The sequence below is a fragment of the Pogona vitticeps genome, chromosome 4 (genome assembly GCF_051106095.1).
Source record: "Pogona vitticeps strain Pit_001003342236 chromosome 4, PviZW2.1, whole genome shotgun sequence".
Classification (NCBI taxonomy): domain Eukaryota; kingdom Metazoa; phylum Chordata; class Lepidosauria; order Squamata; family Agamidae; genus Pogona; species Pogona vitticeps.
In genome coordinates this window covers 100,317,077-100,336,577 of record NC_135786.1, presented here as the reverse complement: position 1 = coordinate 100,336,577, position 19,501 = coordinate 100,317,077, and the positions used below count along the sequence as shown (strand labels likewise).

General features: G+C 38.9%; 2 long non-coding RNA genes across 2 annotated transcripts in view; both read left to right on the top strand.

Annotated features, from left to right (window-relative positions):
* LOC140706704 (uncharacterized) overlaps nucleotides 1-19,501 on the top strand; it is a 56,739-nt gene that overhangs the window by 4,762 nt on the left and 32,476 nt on the right. The window lies entirely within an intron of this gene.
* On the top strand, nucleotides 1,143-18,985 carry LOC144588659 (uncharacterized). Its single transcript, XR_013544309.1, has 2 exons — nucleotides 1,143-6,189; nucleotides 7,639-18,985. It is a non-coding gene; the product is annotated as an uncharacterized LOC144588659 (long non-coding RNA).

The following is a 19,501-nucleotide window of genomic DNA, read 5'->3' as shown; positions in this document are numbered from 1 at the left end:
CTCAGCTGGTCCAAGGTCTGAAAAAGGTTGGGGACCGCTGGTGTCGTGGATAGAGTGATGGACTGGGACTAAGTAGACCAGAGTCTGAATCCCCGCTTGGCTGTGGAAACTGGGGGTGTGGAATTGGTAAGATCCCTCCTTAAATATCTTACCTCAAAAGCCCTATTAGGGTTAATATAAGTTGGTTCCAACTTGACACATAATATTTATCTTTCTGGTGTTCATTTCTCCAGTGGTCAGCCTCTCTGGCTGCCCACACTTCCTGATATGAAGAAGGCTTGTAGGAAGAATTGTGACCTCTTTCCCTGAGCTTTGTTAGCTATGTGGGGAGCCAGAAAGGCTGTAGACCAGTGGTGTCCAACCTTGGCCCTCCAGATGTTCTTGGACTTCAACTCCCAGAAATCCTGGCCAGCAGAGGTGGTGGTGAAGGCTTCAGGGAGCTGTAGTCTAAGAATATCTGGAGGGCCAAGGTTGGACACCACTGCTGTAGACGATGGAAAATATGATTTCATAATGGGTCATTGGCCCATTGACTGTGGTTACCTTGTGATGAAGTGCAAGAAATTTGGACCCAGCCCAAGAGAATGTCCCCGTTATTTGATTTTGATATTTTTCCCCAAATCAGAAATTAATTTTCTTTCCATTGAGTTGAATAGTATAGTGTATGTGTGTGTGTTCTCTTATTGGAGATATTGTACATATTATTGGCAATGATGTAAGGAAAGGGCACAGAGCAGTGGCAAATGTGGTGCTCCAAGAATTAAAATAAAACATTTCAATGAGATTTATTCAGGATTTTATGAGTGTATAATTCACCAGATGAAACACCACAAAGGTTTGCCCCAAGTGATGAATGAACTTTGCTTGGCTTTCCTCAGTTTTCTTTCACTTTTTCCTAAATCTTCCTTTGAGAGCTAAGGGGTGTGTGTGAAATGCCACTGAATGATTTTGGGAACTTTCAAAACAATCTTGCAAAATGGAAGTGGATTTCATGATAGATTCAGAAATTCCTGAAATGCTGTCAGTCCTGTCCACAAATGGATATTCTACCTACTTTTAAATGGCTGAATGGAACTACAGTGTAAAAGTGAGGCAGAAATCTCCTCAGTGGACCTTGCAGCAGGGAAAAGAATAGAATGGGAATAATTATTACATCTCAATTGAAAGAGGAAAGGCTGGTTGGCATCTGTGGTGGACACTCAATGACTGCAATACGGCACAATAAACTGAGACCCCTTTGGCCAGAGTTTTAATCCCATCTGGGGATTAAACGTTTAAACATGGGAGACTTTTTCTCCATCACTCAAAATCAGTTTACATTCAAGTGCTTCTCTGTGAGAGTATTGTAGAGGTCTTTCCCTATAGACCATGGAAATTATATGAGCCTGACAACTATCTCCTGGTGTGAATTCTCCTCATTTGAGGACCCAGAGCCTCTAGGGACAGATGGCAAGAGAAGAAGTCCTTTGACAAACCTAGACCCTCAGAGCTAGTTACAGAATCTGCCCTGACAGAGGCAGAGAGCCAAGGGCTGCTATTAGAGAAGGATGTGGGGCCGCTTTTCACCCCAAGAGAGATGCCAAACAAAGAATGAGCCAAGCAGGAGAAAAGCTGGCATAGGCCTAGCTGATAGGAAGGCCTTCTCATGAATGAGTAAGAAATCTCCTGGTGAGATCTAATGCTGGAATTCCTGAATGTTGATGTGGGACAACTCCAAAGGCTTGATGTGGCATTTGCCTCTCACAAAGCTTAGTGTCAGATTTGGATAGTGATGCTTCCAAGAGCACTCTGTTAGGGAAAAGAAACCCTGGAGCCCAAGATAATGTTACACAGAGTCTCTTATCTGGTAGCTTCAAATCCTCCCCTTAATAAGCAGAGCAAAGACGCAGATGTATGAGAAAATACACAGAGAGAGTTCTAATAAGACTTATAGCATAATATATTAGACTTGGTCAGACATATATACATGGGAATATATACATTGGCATAGATATCTCAGAGTAACATAACATTCACATTCAAGTAAAGTAATGGCCACCAGACTCACAACTGAGTGGTAAGGTGCTGTTCTCACACTCTTGCTTAAATAGTGAGAGCAGCCTATCACTGCAGACATAGCAGCTGAACGCGGTTGACAAGCATTACCCAAGCTTGTCCCATCTGTATGCTATCAGCCATCCATTGACTTGACTTTACAGGCATGACTTTGGATTCTCACTACAATATTAAATTTAACCACTTGTTCACTTAAAGGAACAAATCCTGGCACTGCAGACAATCCAGGATGGAGCATAAGACAATTTAGTTGCAACAGCTCAGCTGAAGGTTGTGGAAATGCTGGGAACATCATCTATGATTACCTGGAGTGCCCACAACTAAGTTCTGTTTGTTGAACCTTTGTCTGCTTTATCTTCATGGAAAAACCCTGCTGCGTCCCTTGTTATCCTTTGTGCTTTTCCAGGTTAGATTCCTGGCTGATTGATAGCCAGGCAACCTAATCTTGACACTCCACTGACTTTACTTCCAGCTACTCCCTATTTGGACTGATGACTTGGTAGAACTGTGATTTATGTCTCAGCTTCCCCTTATGCTCTGAATCTCTATACTTTCTGCTCTTTTCCACTGCCTGCTGCCATTTACTTTATGCACCAAACTGTTTTGGCAACCCATACCTCCCTTTCGATACCCCTAAGTGACTGTTCTCTTTTGTGGCCTCTTACTCAACCATAGAACAAAGCAGTTATATCAGTTTAGCCGAATACACACATAGACACACACACACACACACACACACAGAGAGAGAGAGAGAGAGAGAGAGAGAGAGAGAGAGAGAGAGAGAGAAACAGACACATACCCCTCTCTAAACATTTCTTGATCTAATAATCATGCTTTGTATCTTGTTGCGAGCAGAAAGACAGCCTGGGGGTATTTCTGATTTCTATAAATCTTGGTCTGAGGATACTTGATGTATTTTTTCCCCCAATGAAATGCTTTGCCATGGGCAAACTTTCATCTCCTCAGTCGGCATTCATTTGTATCCTGATGCTCTGACCTTCAGTAGGCATCTCAGAAATATACATCGGACCACAAGGGCATTTCATCATGTAAATGACAAATTCCATGTCACAGGTAATCTTTTATTTAATGGCAAATTTCTTACCAGTGCACCTTTTGATGGCAGTGATGAAAGCATCTGCTTTCCCTTCCCTGCTCCGCCTCCCTGTTGTCACATCTCACACAGTGATAGTGGCAATAAGTTAACCTGTGTGACCTGTAATTCTTGCGGAAAATATTTTTACTAGGCTTTACGTGCATTACAGTCAAATTGGATTATAATACCTTCTTGATTTGGCCTTTATTTATACATGTTATGAAAGGTGGAAGGCTACATGTGTCCAATGATATTTCCTCAGTGAAAAGAAGGTACTGCTAGTTCTTCATTACTTTAATAATCCAAAGAGATAGTTGAGTGTGGACACAAATGAATTGCATCAAAAAGCTTTTAATCCTAAATTGGTTAATAGCTCTTTCAGCAGAGATTAGTAGTTTACAGAAAGTATCAAAATATCCTGCCTGCTTTTGGGGGGGGGGGGGGATAGCCTGGAGTGGGAGCACCAGATAATGAAGACTTACACTTCACTGAATGGTCTTTATCCTTTTCTTGTATTGATCAATCTTTTTGAATGAAACTGATCTTGTCAAGAGCATGGACTGAAATATGTGTATCGGGATGTAGGAGAAGACGTGGCTAACAGTATCTTCAAGAGCTATGTGGGCAGGGCATGGAATTAGGTAACTTTCAGCTACATGATAGGTCTTCCCAGTATTATTTCTAAGGTACCAAAATGGCAAGGGGAACCGTCTGCCTGATGAACTGTACGGGATTTCCCCCTCTACATCTTTACTGTAAATGTTTCTCTTAGATTTCTGAGAAGCATCCTTCAAAGGGTTAAGGTTAGACCTCTCTTAAACTACCCTTCTGTTAGTAGCACTTCTGAATCACTGAGTCAAACGCAAAACTGAAGGTGTGGAAAAATACTTTGTTTCTCTGAAGACATGGAAAGGCACAGGTATACGACAGAAGAAACAGAATGCAATCAGTTCTTTATTCAGCAGGCAGAAATTAGAGCCTTCCAGAGCCTGATTAATTGCAGGAAATATTGCCCCAGACTTCTGCCTGAGACAGTTAACTAGGTCTTCATACTGGATGATCATTACTGGTAAATGAGAAAACTGCTGCAAAGCTCTAATAACAACATTATCTCTTCAGGTGTGTCTTTTCTAGTATGATCTACTACTATCTCTCTTCCAGCGATCATAGTTTCTTTAAGTTCCCACTTAACTATAGCTCCCACTCAGCAGAAGGTAGTCCAGCTGCTTTTGGCAAGGACTACATGGTTTAATTTGCAAGAAAATGGGCTGTAGAATATAAAGTTCCTTATAAGAATCCTTTCAGAGACGGAGCCCCATATCGTTGCCTCCTCAACTCCAGAGTTTGCAGCATCCATGTTGAAACTGGTTTCTTGGACTTTTCCAAAAAAGAAGGATGCCACTCTGGGGAGGCCCAAGGTTTGCTGCCTTGTTTTCAGTGGACATTTTCTTTCTCTGCCTAGGTCCCTTTTTAAAAGATGTCTTGGGGTGGTGTGGTGGCCACTTTCTGTTTGCAGCATGCTCTCACCATTCTTATTCACTTCTGGTGGAGTAAGGAAAGGAGTTTCACCACAAGGTTGCAAACTTTATATTCTAACCTGCTTAGGAAGATCATCAGTGAAGAATCCACACAGGAAACTTCAAAACTCTTTCTGAGGTGGACATATATATGGATTCTGATGACAGAATCCTGCTCACGTTCTCTGTATGTAATATGTGTTACCCTTTCTTTCCTTTCTTTCATTTTCATCTTTCCAAAGCTTTGTAAAATCAGAATAGGGACAAATAGATAATATATTCCAGTTTGTCTTTGTTTTGACTTTCTTAGTCATTTTGTTCCATTTCTGCTTCAGTTTGTGTGTTTGAAAGTAATTAACATTAAAAATAGCATGCATTCTCACACAAAGTTAACTTGCATATTTTTGTTTAGAGTTTTATTTAATATGCATATTGGTGTGTTAGTTTTCCTTAATACAATGGTTTTCTGTGTATTTTTCCAACAACGTATATATTTACTATGTGTTTTCTCTAAAGATGAATAGCTCCTGCTGTAACAGTTGAGGGAATTCATGTGCATGTGTTTTTATGCATTTCTTAATATGCACACTTATTTACTTTTCACCTAACTTAAATTACACTTCCTTGCCATTGACTTTTGTTCATCTTTTTTAGTAATTGTTGACATGTTAATACTGTAGTTTAAAATGTGCACATTGCTCTGTGTGCACTTTATTCTTCTGATATAAGAGTGGATGATACTTTTTAGTGGAACACAAAAATTTTAAAACGCAGTCAATTGCTCTGTAATTGCCACACACACCCTCATATGTTTTGTTGTTGATGATAGGCAATCATTATTGATAGCCTTTTGTTCTTAAGACCAGGGTGTAAAAATTCCAAACTATCTTGTAAGGATGCTTGAGAACGCAGCCTCAAGATGACAAACATCATCTCTCACAGATATGTACTATCAATTTTTGGACTCTTGTCCACAATTTTTCTGGACTATACATGAAGGGGTTGTACTCAGCTTGATGAATTGGATTTTTCTTAATTAATTTCTTCTTCTTTCTTCTTCTTCTGTTTTAGTGGTCCAACGGAACGTGTTTGTGTAATCCTGGGGACCACATAGCCTTTCCCTTGTTATTTTTCTGAAACATTTTGCTGGCCTGACAAGTGGGACTCTGTGAATTCTTGGGGTCAAGAGTGAATCTCAAGAGGAATGAAAAGGCTACTTTTGTTGAGACCATTAAATCCAACAAAATTCCCTCTACACTCTACCCATCAGTTGCTTCTCTACTCTCTTCTAGATCTCTAACTCTATTATCTCAGTATTTCCTCGTCTGCTTCCTTCCTGTCTCTATATTTCTGACTGCTTACTGTACTTCTGGGCTTGTGGCAACGAAGAGATTGTCCAGCCCAATTCCCACATGTACTCAGTCATCTGGCTCCAAATTGGGATTGTTCTTCCTATCTGCTGCCCTCAGTACCCACTGCTGACTTCCTGGACATGATCAGAGGCATCACTGGACTCCTAAGGTAAGGAGGACAGGGATAAATGATATTTTGATGTTATTAATCCAGCAAAGAGGGCACAGCCCACTGCAATGAAATATCCAAAGCAAAGCAGGCAGAGAGACAGGGGGCAGTGGGTGATCTAACCTCTCTAGAATTGGTCCATAAGCAGCACTACAGCGAGGTGGATATCTTTTTTTTTAAAAAAAATCCTTCTAAATAGTTTTCTTTACTAGTAAGCAGTGATGTCTGATTAAATGTCCTTATATAATAATAGTACTGGTAATAATCTTTAGTAGAGGGGTACATTGTTGTACTCTTGTTTTTATAGGTTTTTTAAAATATTGACTTTATTTACCATTTAAAAATTAATACTTGTTTTATTCCTTTAACAATATTTGTATACTTACTGTTTTTAGCTTTTAAATATTGTCCTTTAATAGTTGTAAGTTGCCTTGGGTCCTTTTAAGGAGAAAGGCAGGGCAAAAATATTTTAAACAACTAAACAAATAATAGTAATATCGAAATATAAGAGAATGTTGCCATACAGCTACATAGAACATTCATTGGTTTTTATATCTGCTTCAAAAGTAACAACAACTTAAAAAAAACCCACTTCATTGAATATTTGTCTAGTTTGTCTTGCTGCTCTTTCACTCTCCTTTTGATCTGGGTTGTAGTTGCTACTGGACTCTGTTTTCTCTCTTTCATTTTCATAACTTCATTTGTCCTCATTTTACCTCACTGTCATTGGCATTTTGGCTGTGGAAACACTTGTGTTTTTCTTTGAAGTATCCGTTACATTCTTTTGTCAAATGTGAATGATAATCATAGTGGGGTAAGGAAATAGGCAGCTTGCAATGAGCATGAGAGCTTGGGGGGGGGTGCTTCTCCAAAAATTTGATTAGTTTCTACCCCTCCTCTAGTGTCAGGTGCCGAGAGGTGTATCAAATTAAAGAGCCCAGCAGCCAGATCTCCAGAGGGCACCCTCTACGGTGCTCTTGTAGTCTCTGTACTGTCAGCTGACCTTCAAAACCGGTGGAGTTATACTACACTCTAGAAGACATTTCTAATCAAGCTAGCTCTTAATTGTAATGCCCTCTGAGAATCAAAATAAAAAAGGTTTCTGCATTCAAAAAAAGGAAAAAGAGGGGGATAAATAGGGAAGTTGCTGTTTGTTTTCCTAATATTCACCATTAATATATTCATCTCCAGCTTTTGATGCCTTCTAAATTTTGGTGCCTTAGGCAAAGCTTCACTTTCTCCACCTTAGTTATGGCTCTGCATGTGCCATGCAGCCTTTCCTACAGCTTTTAAGTTGGCCTGCTGCCCTCAGGAAGATGTTAGATCATAGTTGCTTTTGAAATAAAATTCAACAGTCCAGTCACCTCCATCTCGCTGCTGACCTCAGGTACATTAATTAAATATATGAAAAAAGTACTATGTCTTGGGCCAAACTTGTTCCCTCTGCAGATGCTCATGAAACTGAATTTTGGCCAGTACTGCAGGTCGCTACAGGTGACAGAAATGGGCAGTTCTAGGGTAAATGAGTCAGAGAACATTGAAAGAATGGAGAAAGAAAATGAAGAGCAAGACAGCGTTCAGTGCAACAGGCCAAGGCTGAGACTAACAGCAGAAAACTGACTTCTTTATGTGATATCTTCTGAAGAACATCTACAGATGATTAAAATATGGCATGACAAGATTCCTTTTGCCACTTCACGTCATTGGCTGTTGACTGAGGATGTGAGAAAACTTGCCCTATGCTGATACCACATCATGCATTGAACATTGCATCATATGACATGGGAGGAATGTTTCTTTCTGAGGAAGCCTCTCTGTTCCAGTCACAGTACTGCAATGTTCCTTGTTTCTGGAATGAGTGCAGAAAGGTGCCAGAGCCAGAATTCACTGTATAGCATTCCTGAAAACAAATGCAATAAAAGTAAATAGAAATTTTGACTCCACTATGTTAACTACAAAGTGCTTTTCTGAGTGAAGCAGCAAATGACAGTAACATGTAATGAATGGCCCTCCCACTTCAGAATGAGTCACAAGTTGTGAAATTAGTATAGACATTACCTGTTGTGTACTGGGCTGTGCAACATGGTACACAACAAATAATGTCTACACTGACTTCATCACTTGTTACAATTCATCATTAAATGCTACAATATCTACACTACACTGGCAATAGGATTTTGGCCAATGATTTTTTAAAAAATATTTTAATCTCTAGTAGTGTGTACATTTGAGAAAATGTAGCTGAAAAGATCATAACCATAGTTAAAAGCAAAAAAAGTGTTCATATTTGATATCACACTTGGCACTGGTATTTAAAACACACTTATTAGGGAGTAAGTTCTTCTGAGCACAGGGCGACTTGCCATCAGAATAAAAATACATAGGCCTGTCCTGTCAATTCTGTGTTTGTGCCAAGGATTTTACAGCTGCTTAAAACACTGAGCAGCACTGAGTTTCCAGATTAAGGAATCTAGGCCTCTAGATCAGCGGTTCTTAACCTTGGGTAACCCAGGTGTTCTTGGACTGCAATTCCCAGAAGCTATGCTGGTTGGGGCTTCTGGGATTTGCAGTCCGAGAACACCTGGGTTACCCAAGGTTAAGAAACACTGCTCTAGATATTGCAGAAGAACAGAGAAATTGAAAGTCAAGACTCTGCATGGGGTGCAACACAACTTTTTTCCAATCATCACTCAGACTCAGATGAAAATTGAAAACATGCTACCAAACTTTAAAGGTAACCATATTCTGTGCAAGACAGGAGATTGCTTTTGAGGGCATAATGAGACATTTAATTCAAGCAATGAAGGCAATTACATTGACATCCTGGAGCAGGTTGATTCTATCCAGTTCTTCCAGCATTTAATTGCTACCCAGCGCTAGCAGTATTGCATTGTTAAAAAAAAAATGGAAGATGCGAGAATGAGACAGATTTGTTTGGTTTCTAATGGAACCACTAAGTTCTACAAGGATTGATAATGGAATGATTATAGAAAGCTGGAATGTTATAAAAATGACAGTACAAGAATGTTACATTAAGATGGAGCCAAAGGTATTTGTGCCTTTTTATTTCTTTTTATCTCTCCCATCACTTTATGACTTAGAACAGGAACTCTGGCTGATTTTTTTTTTTTTTTTTAAAAATCAGTAACCAAGTGGAGGTTCTCATGTTGTAACCAGAGATTCTCTGCCAATGTTATGTGGCAGGGCACATGTTTTGTTTTAAAAACGTATATATAATATCATAAAAGTGACTAGACAACTAGGGCTGCACTAAATGTTCACCCATGTTGGCTGTCAGATCAAAAGTCACACTTTTGGGTGGGGCATCATTATTTCATTATTATTTCTGGGGAGAAATCGTACATAATTAAAAAGGCTTTTAAAATATCCTGTTCAGTGGTGTCACTAAATTAATGCTGCTTCAGTCTCACTTTATTCATTCATTCATTTATTTACTTAATAATTGGTGAAACTTTCAAAATTCTGGAAATAGTCTCCTATCCAGTAAGAAATTAGATAATGAAGAGGGAAATACCACAGCATTATATCCAGTGTAATTTGTTTAAATCATGTTTAGGATGCATGGGAATTAATGTTTATGAATTCTGATGCAAAAAGATAGGACCTGCATTTCCCAGATTAATATGTGGGTTAGAATGTAATGATCCCTCAGATTTTGCACTTTTCAATACTGTTCTGAGATTGAAAACTGTACACATATATTTTTTAAAAATGTGTGTTTTATGGTGTTACATTTAGAAATGTGTATTTTGAAAAAGAAGACAAATGTGCTCTAAAACAATGGTCCCCAACCTTGGGCCTCCAGATGTTCTTGGACTACAACTCCCAGAAGCCTTCACCCCCACCTCTGCTGGCCAGGATTTCTGGGAGATGAAGTCCAAGAACATCTGGAGGCCCAAGGTTGGGGACCACTGCTCTAAAACATATGTAAATATCTATTTCAATACAGGTTTTTGTGAGGATTAACTCATGTGGAAACAGGGTAATATAGCTTTATGAAGGAACACACACATCAATATGGACCAGAAATGTGATTTTAACCATGACATTGAAAGCTAGTTTTCTGTAGTGGATAGAGTGATGGATCAGAGTCAGGAGACCTGGGTTCAAAACTCTACTGAACCATGGAAATTCACAGGAGGTGACAACGTTGATCCATTTCTTGAACAATCCATATACTCTGAACATCCTATTAGGAACGTCCTATTCAACCTGCAAGCCACCTGACAGCAAATAGCAATAGTAAGCATGACATAGTTGAGGGCAAACAGAGCTAAATAAGAGTGAGGGCAATGCTACCTGGCAATTATCTCAGAAACAACCTGACCAAGTTTAGGGTTGTATAATGTGGTGGTTTCCAACCTTGGATAACCGAGTTGTTCTTAGACTGAAATTCTCAGAAACCTTAGTCATCACAGCTGGTGGTAAAGGTTTCTGGAAATTGTGGTCCAAGACCACCTAGGTTACCCAAGGTTGGGAACTACTAATATAGTGGAAAGGATATAATAATAGTATGAACAGTTCTGTGGCACATTGAAGACTTAACTGTTTCCTCCCTTTAGCATTACTTTAAGTGAGATGTATTTATAAGAACGTTGTGTAAAAATAAATTTGCCATGCTTTAAAATGCATTTTGTTGGTTTCGCTGTAATAGTAATCTCTCTGGAAATTACCGTATGTTTATCTTGCTGCAGTGACACAAAGGATGGAGGGAGGTGGTCAAGTCAGGGTGAGTCAGTGGCTCCTTTTGTGCCCTTTCACAGTCCTCACTGAAAAATTAGGAGGGGGCACTTCCAGTACTGACGAAAGTGATCACAAAAAGTATTGTTATCTCCAACACAGCATCTTACCACTGATCCTCATATTACATATTACTGTAAGTTCTTCTCATGTTGTGTAAATTCAGTCTATGCCTGTGTTGGCCTGTTATGAAGAGATGTTTTACAAAACAGCTTCCCTTGCATGGTGGGGACCAAACCTGAGTAGTTTTATATTTATTTTTTGCAGTGAAGGTAGTTGCATTTTTTCTTCTTCTTGAAGAGTTGTGGCTCAAAAAGGCAACATTTACTATCTGGATAGACACTTAAATGGAGGGAAGAGGCAACACACTGGCAGGGTAAATTTAGATAACTGAGAAAGAATTATCTGAACCATAACCTGGCTAATGATATGAAAGCTAAGGAGTTGTGTTTTTTTTGTGGAAATGTCTAATTACTTTATAATAGGACATTACAAGAGGGACATTACAAGAGCCTTCATTTCCACTCTGCTGTGAATTCACAGTCAGCACAATCAGCGTCGTCACAAAACATGCTCGTTCCTTCACTGTCCATTTCATTCCTCCTCCTCACCAGTTTGTCTCCTCCTCTATAGTCACTAAGCAGTCCAAGTCCATTGAGTTTCTTCAGTCCTCTTTTCCCCTCTTCTGATTATCCCCCCCCATAATGCTTCTTGTTCATCTGCAAAGACATAAAATCATGCGAAACTGTGTATGTTAGACACCAGTCCTAACTACCAAGGTGGCTGAAGTCCGGCTGAGCTGACACTAGGCCAGCTGAAGTTGTCCTGAATTCAAACACTTGCCAGACTCAGGATGATGGGTGTTTGGATTAAATGGATGATGATAGAAGGCAAATACCCTGTTTTCCCCAAAATAAGACAGGGCATTATATTAATTTTTGCTCCAAAAAAATCATTAGGGCTTATTTTCAGGGGATGCTTTGTTTTTTTCATGTACAATCTATGTTTATTCAAATACAGTCATGCCATCTTCTTCTGGTTGCTGGACAATGGTGGAGGGTGGGCTTTCACTTAACTAGGGCTTATTTTGGGGTAGGGCTTATATTATGAGTATCCTGAAAAATCATACTAGGGCTTATTTTCAGGTTAGGTCTTATTTGTAGGGAAACAGGGTGGAGATTACATGGAACTACCTTTTCCCTGGCATAACCACCCGCCAGTATAAGTACTTAGGCTGAAAGAGGCTTGGATCTAACATAACTTGGCTCTTTACTTGATCTACCATTTCTCCATCCCCTTTTTGGCCCTTCTGCTGACAGATCTTCACTGACAGAGTGGTTTCTGGAATCAACCAGAGGAAGTATATTCTTGCACCATACACAAATTTCTGCCAGCAAAAGAGGTTTCTATCTATCTGTAATCCCCTATAGCTAGTGCACCTGTGGAATTTTCTCATAGAACAAGGCTGAAAACCCTATGTAGATCAGAAATTATAATGTTATTTTTTTAAAGTAATTAGTCACAGTTAAGGTTACAAGGACTACAAAGAGTAATTAATTGCCATTATAGTTAAAATTCTCAAAAGTAACTCTTTTGGAAATCATAATGCTACAAGATGCTGTGCCATAGCATTGAACACTCCTAAGTATTAAAGCTGTACAACCCCTGTAAGTATAAAAGAGAGTAAAAAAAAGGAAGTAATTATAAAATAACTGCAGAAGGAATGAAGCTGTCTTTTCTTACTTAAAGCCATAAATTCATGTATGTATGGCTTAGTTATTAAAAATAATAATAATTTCAAGCAATAAGAGGGAACAGGATTTTGCTCAGTACCAAACAGCCACATGTTCTTTCCCCCCTACTTCAATCTCTTTATACTGTATGCTGTTGCCACACCATGGCAAGAATCGTGTTTTTTAGATTAAACCAAATCTTAACTTTCAATCCGTTCTTCCATGGTAAACTAATTGTCCCAAGCATGACTTTTGGGAGGAGAGGGTTATAGGCTGGCTTGGGGCATGCATGCATGTTCCCAGAGAATCTTGGTGAGGATGCTGTGATACCAGAGAAGAATGTACCAATAGTTATAATCTGGCATACACTAAGCAATGAGATTTCAGCCAGCGTTGTTGACATACACTACATGGTCTTTACATATGACTTTGTGTTTTGTGCTTGCAGTTTTGGGGTTCCGAATGGTTTTGTTGTTTGCTGCAGAAAGACAATGACATAAGATGAAAAAGAAAAGAAAACCATCCATATATTGATATCCTCTTGGATGAGTCTGAAAAACAAGAGCTTTTGATGAATTCTTAGCCACCTCTTTTGCCCTAGAATCTGTCTTCTTGACAAGGTAGCGTAAAATTCATGCAATTTCTCTCTCACCCTTTCTTTCTCTCCTTCCCTCAAAAATAAAATATAATAAATAATTTTTTTAAAAAAAACCCTCACAAGGCCTAATATTAACATATTGATTTTAGAACAAGTGCTCAGTTGCAACCTTTGTTCCTGACTGGGCTTTCAATTTTACAAGTATTAGAGGGCTAATGTACTTACCGTCATCCTGCCTCCAGGAGATAAGTGCAAGAGGAATCTGGTGATTTCAGCAGTCTGAATTGTCATCTGAAAGTCATTAGCAAAATGTGATTTGACAAGGAACAGCTTAAAAAGTGGCATGCCGTTATTTTTGCATTAACCTCTGCTTGTAAGTTACAGATTATCTCAACCTTCCATTGATGTGGTTTGGAACTTATTAGCCATGATTGGTCCAAAAAAAGGAGAAGGAGAGGAGGAGGAGGAAGAAGATGCTATAAGGAAGCATGCAGACCTATTTCATGCAGGTTTATGGTGAAGTAAGTCTCATCATGTTCAATAGGCTTTTCTGGTAGCTGAGAGTGCCAATCTCATCCTTAGCCGCCTTGAGGCGTTTCCATTTCTGGCACTTTATAACCATTTGTTTCAAGGGTCACACGTTTTGAGATAAAGGAGTGAGCTTTTTAAATCATTTCCTTCAGGAGCAGCAAGCCGGTGTTCACCCACAGAAATTGCCAATGATGCTATTCTGAGCATTGCATGCCTAAAGTCTTTAAAATATGCTTTCAAAGAAATGGAACCAAATTATGAGCTTAAAAAAAGGAGAAGAAACTATGATTTCCATTTTGACTAGGTTAATCTAAGGCTTTTTATTTGTATTAATTCATGTTGCTCAGTATCACATAAGGTCTGAGCTACGGCCATGGGAAATGTGGAGCCTTTCAGATATCATTGGAGGGCATTTCTCCAACAACCACCCCTCACTGATGGTGACTCACTGACTAGGATAAATGGGGGTTAGATTCCAGTGACATTTGAAGGGCTACCATTTGCTCACCCAGTGACCTATAACATAGAAGTACATCTCACAACTTCAGTAAGGTTCCACATTACATAAGTGAATGCAACAAACATATATGGGCACATTATTTAGAAGTAGAGCTTGTTAATCAGGTACAACTTTTAGCTTTATGAGTACACTGGACAAAAAACTTGTGGACATGTGGACTGAACTAGCCTACAGATATATGGCCTATGGACCGGATTACAGACTGGCCTGCCTATGGAATGGGATCGAGGAAATATTTGGTTTGCTTCATACATAGCACAGTTGACTGTTTCCTGTTGACACAAAGGGATGAGAATTCCTTTCAGCCTGGACTTTCACATAATGGGATGAGCCAAAAAAGACAGATACATGATTGCTGTGGCAACCAGGTTCTGGCTGAACTGGAAAGCAATGGGACAGAATGGACAGGCTACAAGGTTGGATACTTTCAATGGCTTCAGACTCAGAATGTACCCCGATAATATGTTATAGTCACATTGTGTGCTTCTGGACAAAGGAATGATTTCGAGTCTGGGAATAAAGAAAGGTGGTGCAATGCCCTTTTTCTCCCTGCTTGCCATCTACCAACACAGAACTGAATTTTAAGGGTGAAGGTAACGAAGCAATTGGGTCATATAGACTCAGACTTAGAATCACATTCATTCATACTTGCATTCATAGAAGCAGATGCTTTTCATTTCACTTGTTCTCGTGTGATTTTTACTTTTGCAGATTTTGACTGCTCTGGGGCCTTTGGACCTTAGTTTTTTTCCTTTTGGTTTTTGGGATCAATTTTCTTGAGTTTTCAGGAACCTGTTCCTTAGAATTGGTAGCTATATGTATGTCTTTCTCAGTCTTTAGGTCAAATAGATGGAGCACAGTGAGCTTCATCTAGAGGACTGATGGAAGTTTAGGGGCAAATACAGTGTTTTATAAAGGGCAAATTGTGGCTGATGTTGCATAATTATAATTTCATCTGCTACTTTAATACAGGTTGTTCTGCCTTGCACTTTTCATTTTGTCATTGCATTGCATTGTGTTAGAAACACTGATTTTACTTTGATTTCTTTTACATGGTGTCTTCATTTTATGGATCTCACTCCCTGTTTATCTGCTGTGATTTAAATAAATCTTCAAATTTATTGCACCTGCAGTCATCTCTGATTACACCTTTCACCCTAAAGGACCTCATTTTCATAGCTTGTTAAGGGGCAACTCTGGGTTAGCAACCTTTATGTACAAATAAAAGAAATGTAAAGTCCTTAACGGTGAAGCAAGTTTCATTTTATATACAGTGGACCCTCTACTTAAGGAATTAATCCGTATTGGAATGGTGGCTGCAAGTCGAAAAGTCTGTAAGTCGAATCTCCATTGACCTACAATGCACTGAAAACCGATTAATCCCATAACCAGTGGTTTTTATTCTATTTTTATTCCAGTTTGGTTTTTTTCTGGTCTGTAAGTCGATTCTCTGGCTGCAAGTCGAATCTAAATTTTGCAGCCAGAGAAGTCTGTAACTCGAAAAGTCTGTAAGTCGAGCCGTCTGTAAGTCGAGGGTCCACTGTAGAAAGAAGCCCTATTCAGGTGTTACAGCTTCTGAGTTCATCAGTACCCTTAGAGGTATTGTCTAGTATCTAGCTTGCCCTCCTCTATCATTACTTTGCTTACCAGACAACTGAAGAAGTTCCTCCTCATGTGCACCTTACATATGTGAGCAGGAACCCAAGTTTTCAAGGTTTCTTGGTTGCATGTTGAGTCTACATTCAAGTAGGGATATCAATTCTTCATATTCACTGTTGCTTGCATTACTACAGTAGTGATGGAGCGAGTCAGGGTTAGGTTATTCCCTTTTACTGGGTAAATAAATCCAAGTGTTATAATGCCTGAATAGGATTTTACTTTTATCCATAAATATTCCCTATATGGATATACATTGCTACTCATGCAGCTCACAGAGATGCAAGTAATATTTCAGTGTAGCCCTGCAAGACAATGATCATCCACTGATCTTCTGAATCACCTGAAAGTATCTACCTGTAGATGGGATTTGATATTCATATCTAAGATTGCCTGAGAATATTTGTATATTACTAGAGTTGGATCATGTATGAAATGGTCAGTTTTGCTTCCTGTAGGTTTCTCATTTTTCCAGTTTTACGTTTGTCTGTTCTGCTTCCACATCAGTATGATTTTCTTCTAAAGATGGCTTCAATATTTCTACACATTTCTACACATTTTCTTGCATATTTCTTCTAAGATATATACAATTTTGTTGGGTACACATTTTTCAAATAATATTCTCTAATATAATGTCTTTGTACATTATTTCCTCTAATATCTGCAGATTTGTATGCAGTTCTTTGAATGGACTGCATAGCAAAATTTGGAGAAGTGTGAATATTGAAATACATATAATATAATATATACAATTTTGGTTCATGGAATAATTCAGGAAGTGTGAATGATGCAAATATATTTTCAAATTCAAATTTTGGTGCAAACAAACCTCTACCCCATTCTTACCATTCCTACTTAAGGTTTTTCTTTATTAGGATATAGCTACTCTGGAAAGCCAAATCAGAGTCTTTCGGCTTTGCTGAGATTTGATTCACAATCTGGATTATGCTTAGAATCACGATCACCACACCGGGGGGTCCGGAGTGATTCAGTGTTCATACTGGATGTAATGTGATTTGCATTCCTGGACATAGCCCTCTCTTCTTTCCTTACTTCCTCTGGTCCTGCCTCTGCCAATCTGATGGGGAATTGACAGGGGCTTAAATATGAGAAATAAAAATGAGGACCCAGCAACAGGAAAGAGTGATGTAGTGCTAATCCCATATATGTAAGAAATGTTAAAAATTAAGAAAAATTCAGGGGATGATTAGGGCAGAGTAAAGATTGGGAGAGCATGTTCCCCTGGTCCTGAACATATGCCCAACTGCCTAAATCACTGAAACACCACCTACAAACATGTTTCCCACCTTTATAAGAACATATCACAACTAACCACATGGGGAAAAGTGAATTCAAATTGTTCCAGCTTGAAAGAGTAGAAGACCCTCAGTAGCAGAAAGAAAAAGGTGCTTTGGGAGCAAACAAAACCAAAAAAAAAAACAAACAAACAAAAAAAAAAACCACAAAAAAACAAACAACAAAAACAAAAAACAAAAACCATGGACAAAGTGAAATCAGCCTTTGTATCAAGTGCTCAGTAAAAATACTTTGAATTCACCTGTTTTGTAAGCAGAGCAAATGATGTATCCTTTGCCCATGTAGTTGCAGCCTTAGCTGATGCATAATGTCACATGTATAATAGCACTTTTCTTACAGATTCCAAACTGAGAGGAAAGTCAAAAACTTGCTTGTAGTTTGTTATTTTGCCCTTTCCTCACCCCACTCATCTTTCCCCTTCTGGTCAGATTTATAGCATCATACACCTAACATATATTAGAGCAATTTAAAATGGATTTTTATTTTAGAAATACTCGCAAACTATATTTCTGAAATGCCTTTAGGAAAAAAAATGCACCTTTTAAAGAACCATAATCACAACCATAAATTACCCAGCCAGCCATGGGTTGTGCATCTGTATAACTTTTTCTCTCGTTTTCATTCTCTCTTACTTGAGAAGTCTGACTGAAGAAATGTTGTGGATTTAATTTATAGACCTGACAGAACAGCTACAGATGTTAGAGCAATGAGGGTGGCGGACCTAATCTAGGACTTGGTTTGAGTTGGCATGCCATAAGAAGTGCTTTGGGATGCTGAATTTACAGCCATGTTTGGCAAGCAGTGGGACAGGGATCTTCTAGTGTGTTCCACTGGAAGCTAGGGAATATCAGGGTGATTCTGGGCCAATGAACAAGTTGTAGAACATCTCTTAAAAACGAGTAGTTACTGGGTCCTTCAATGTGCTAGTCTATGCCCTTGGCCCCATCCTAACAATGTACAAAACCTGAGGTGGATCTGATCACTGGCCTTCTAATCCTGTCTTCCATTCACACAATGGGTAGTTTATTGTTTATGGGAATTCCCTCAATATATTGTTTTAGGAGAAATATATATTTGATTTCTGCCATGTTATTTGATACCTCAAGGGAGGGCAGATTTTGAAATCTGCTGCTTTATTCTGCCTAACTAACTGAGCACAGACCCACTGAATTACCTTTTGAATGGCAAATAAACTTTTATAAAAATCCTGCTGAGTCAATCAGTCTAGCCTAGTGGATAGGCACTATAGTAATAATAATAATTTATTGTCATTGTAAGTATATACACATACAACGAAATTCACAGACACCCAGAGACCAGACACATGCACACACATAAAATTCCCAAACACTCCCCACCCAATAAAAGTCCCTATAGGACACTGATCCTAGAGTTTTACCAGGTGTCAGTAGTTATTTGTGCCTCAATGGCACTCTTGTTTCACATTGTTTACTTACCTATTTATGTGACAACTGTTTGCTTTCCTTCCACAGCTGAGTTTCTAAGTAGCTCTCAAGATTCAAAACACATAGCCTGGAATCCTATGGGTGCAGCTAATTTATGAGCTATATTATGGGTGCATAATTGGATGTGTACCCCAGCACCTCACCAGTTAGCCACAATTTACCACATACATAACAAACACAGACACCAGTAGGATTCTGCACATACAGGTAAAAATCAAGGAGAAATAAAAATAAACACAGTTACAATGTTAGTAAAGTCAATTTATAATATCATATTTAAGGACACAGCTTCGGTCTTCTTATTAAAGTCAAAGAAATCTGTCCTGGAGTTCATGAACATCCAGAGCTTTGTGTGCCTTGCTCACAGCATTGCAAGCTGTAGAATATGAGGCTAAAATAATGGTTATGACACATACGGACATGCAGAATCCCAGTAAGGTTTTCAGAAAGGTAAGCATTTGTGAAACTGAAAAGTTTTGGGAAAACATTTCTACTCTTGAAATAGATGTTTTTAACCCCAGAATTAAAATTGGACAAACTTCAGTAGAACCATAGTTTCATGAACTGCAACTCCCTCCCCACAGCCCCTCGAATAACTCAGTACATTTTCCATATTATTATTGTACAAATAATTTGTTTTCAGTCAGATAAGATACATGCAGTAAGTTAGGAGGTAGAACATGTCCAATGGGTGGGAAGTGGATGACAGTGTTAAGGTGTATTAAACCCT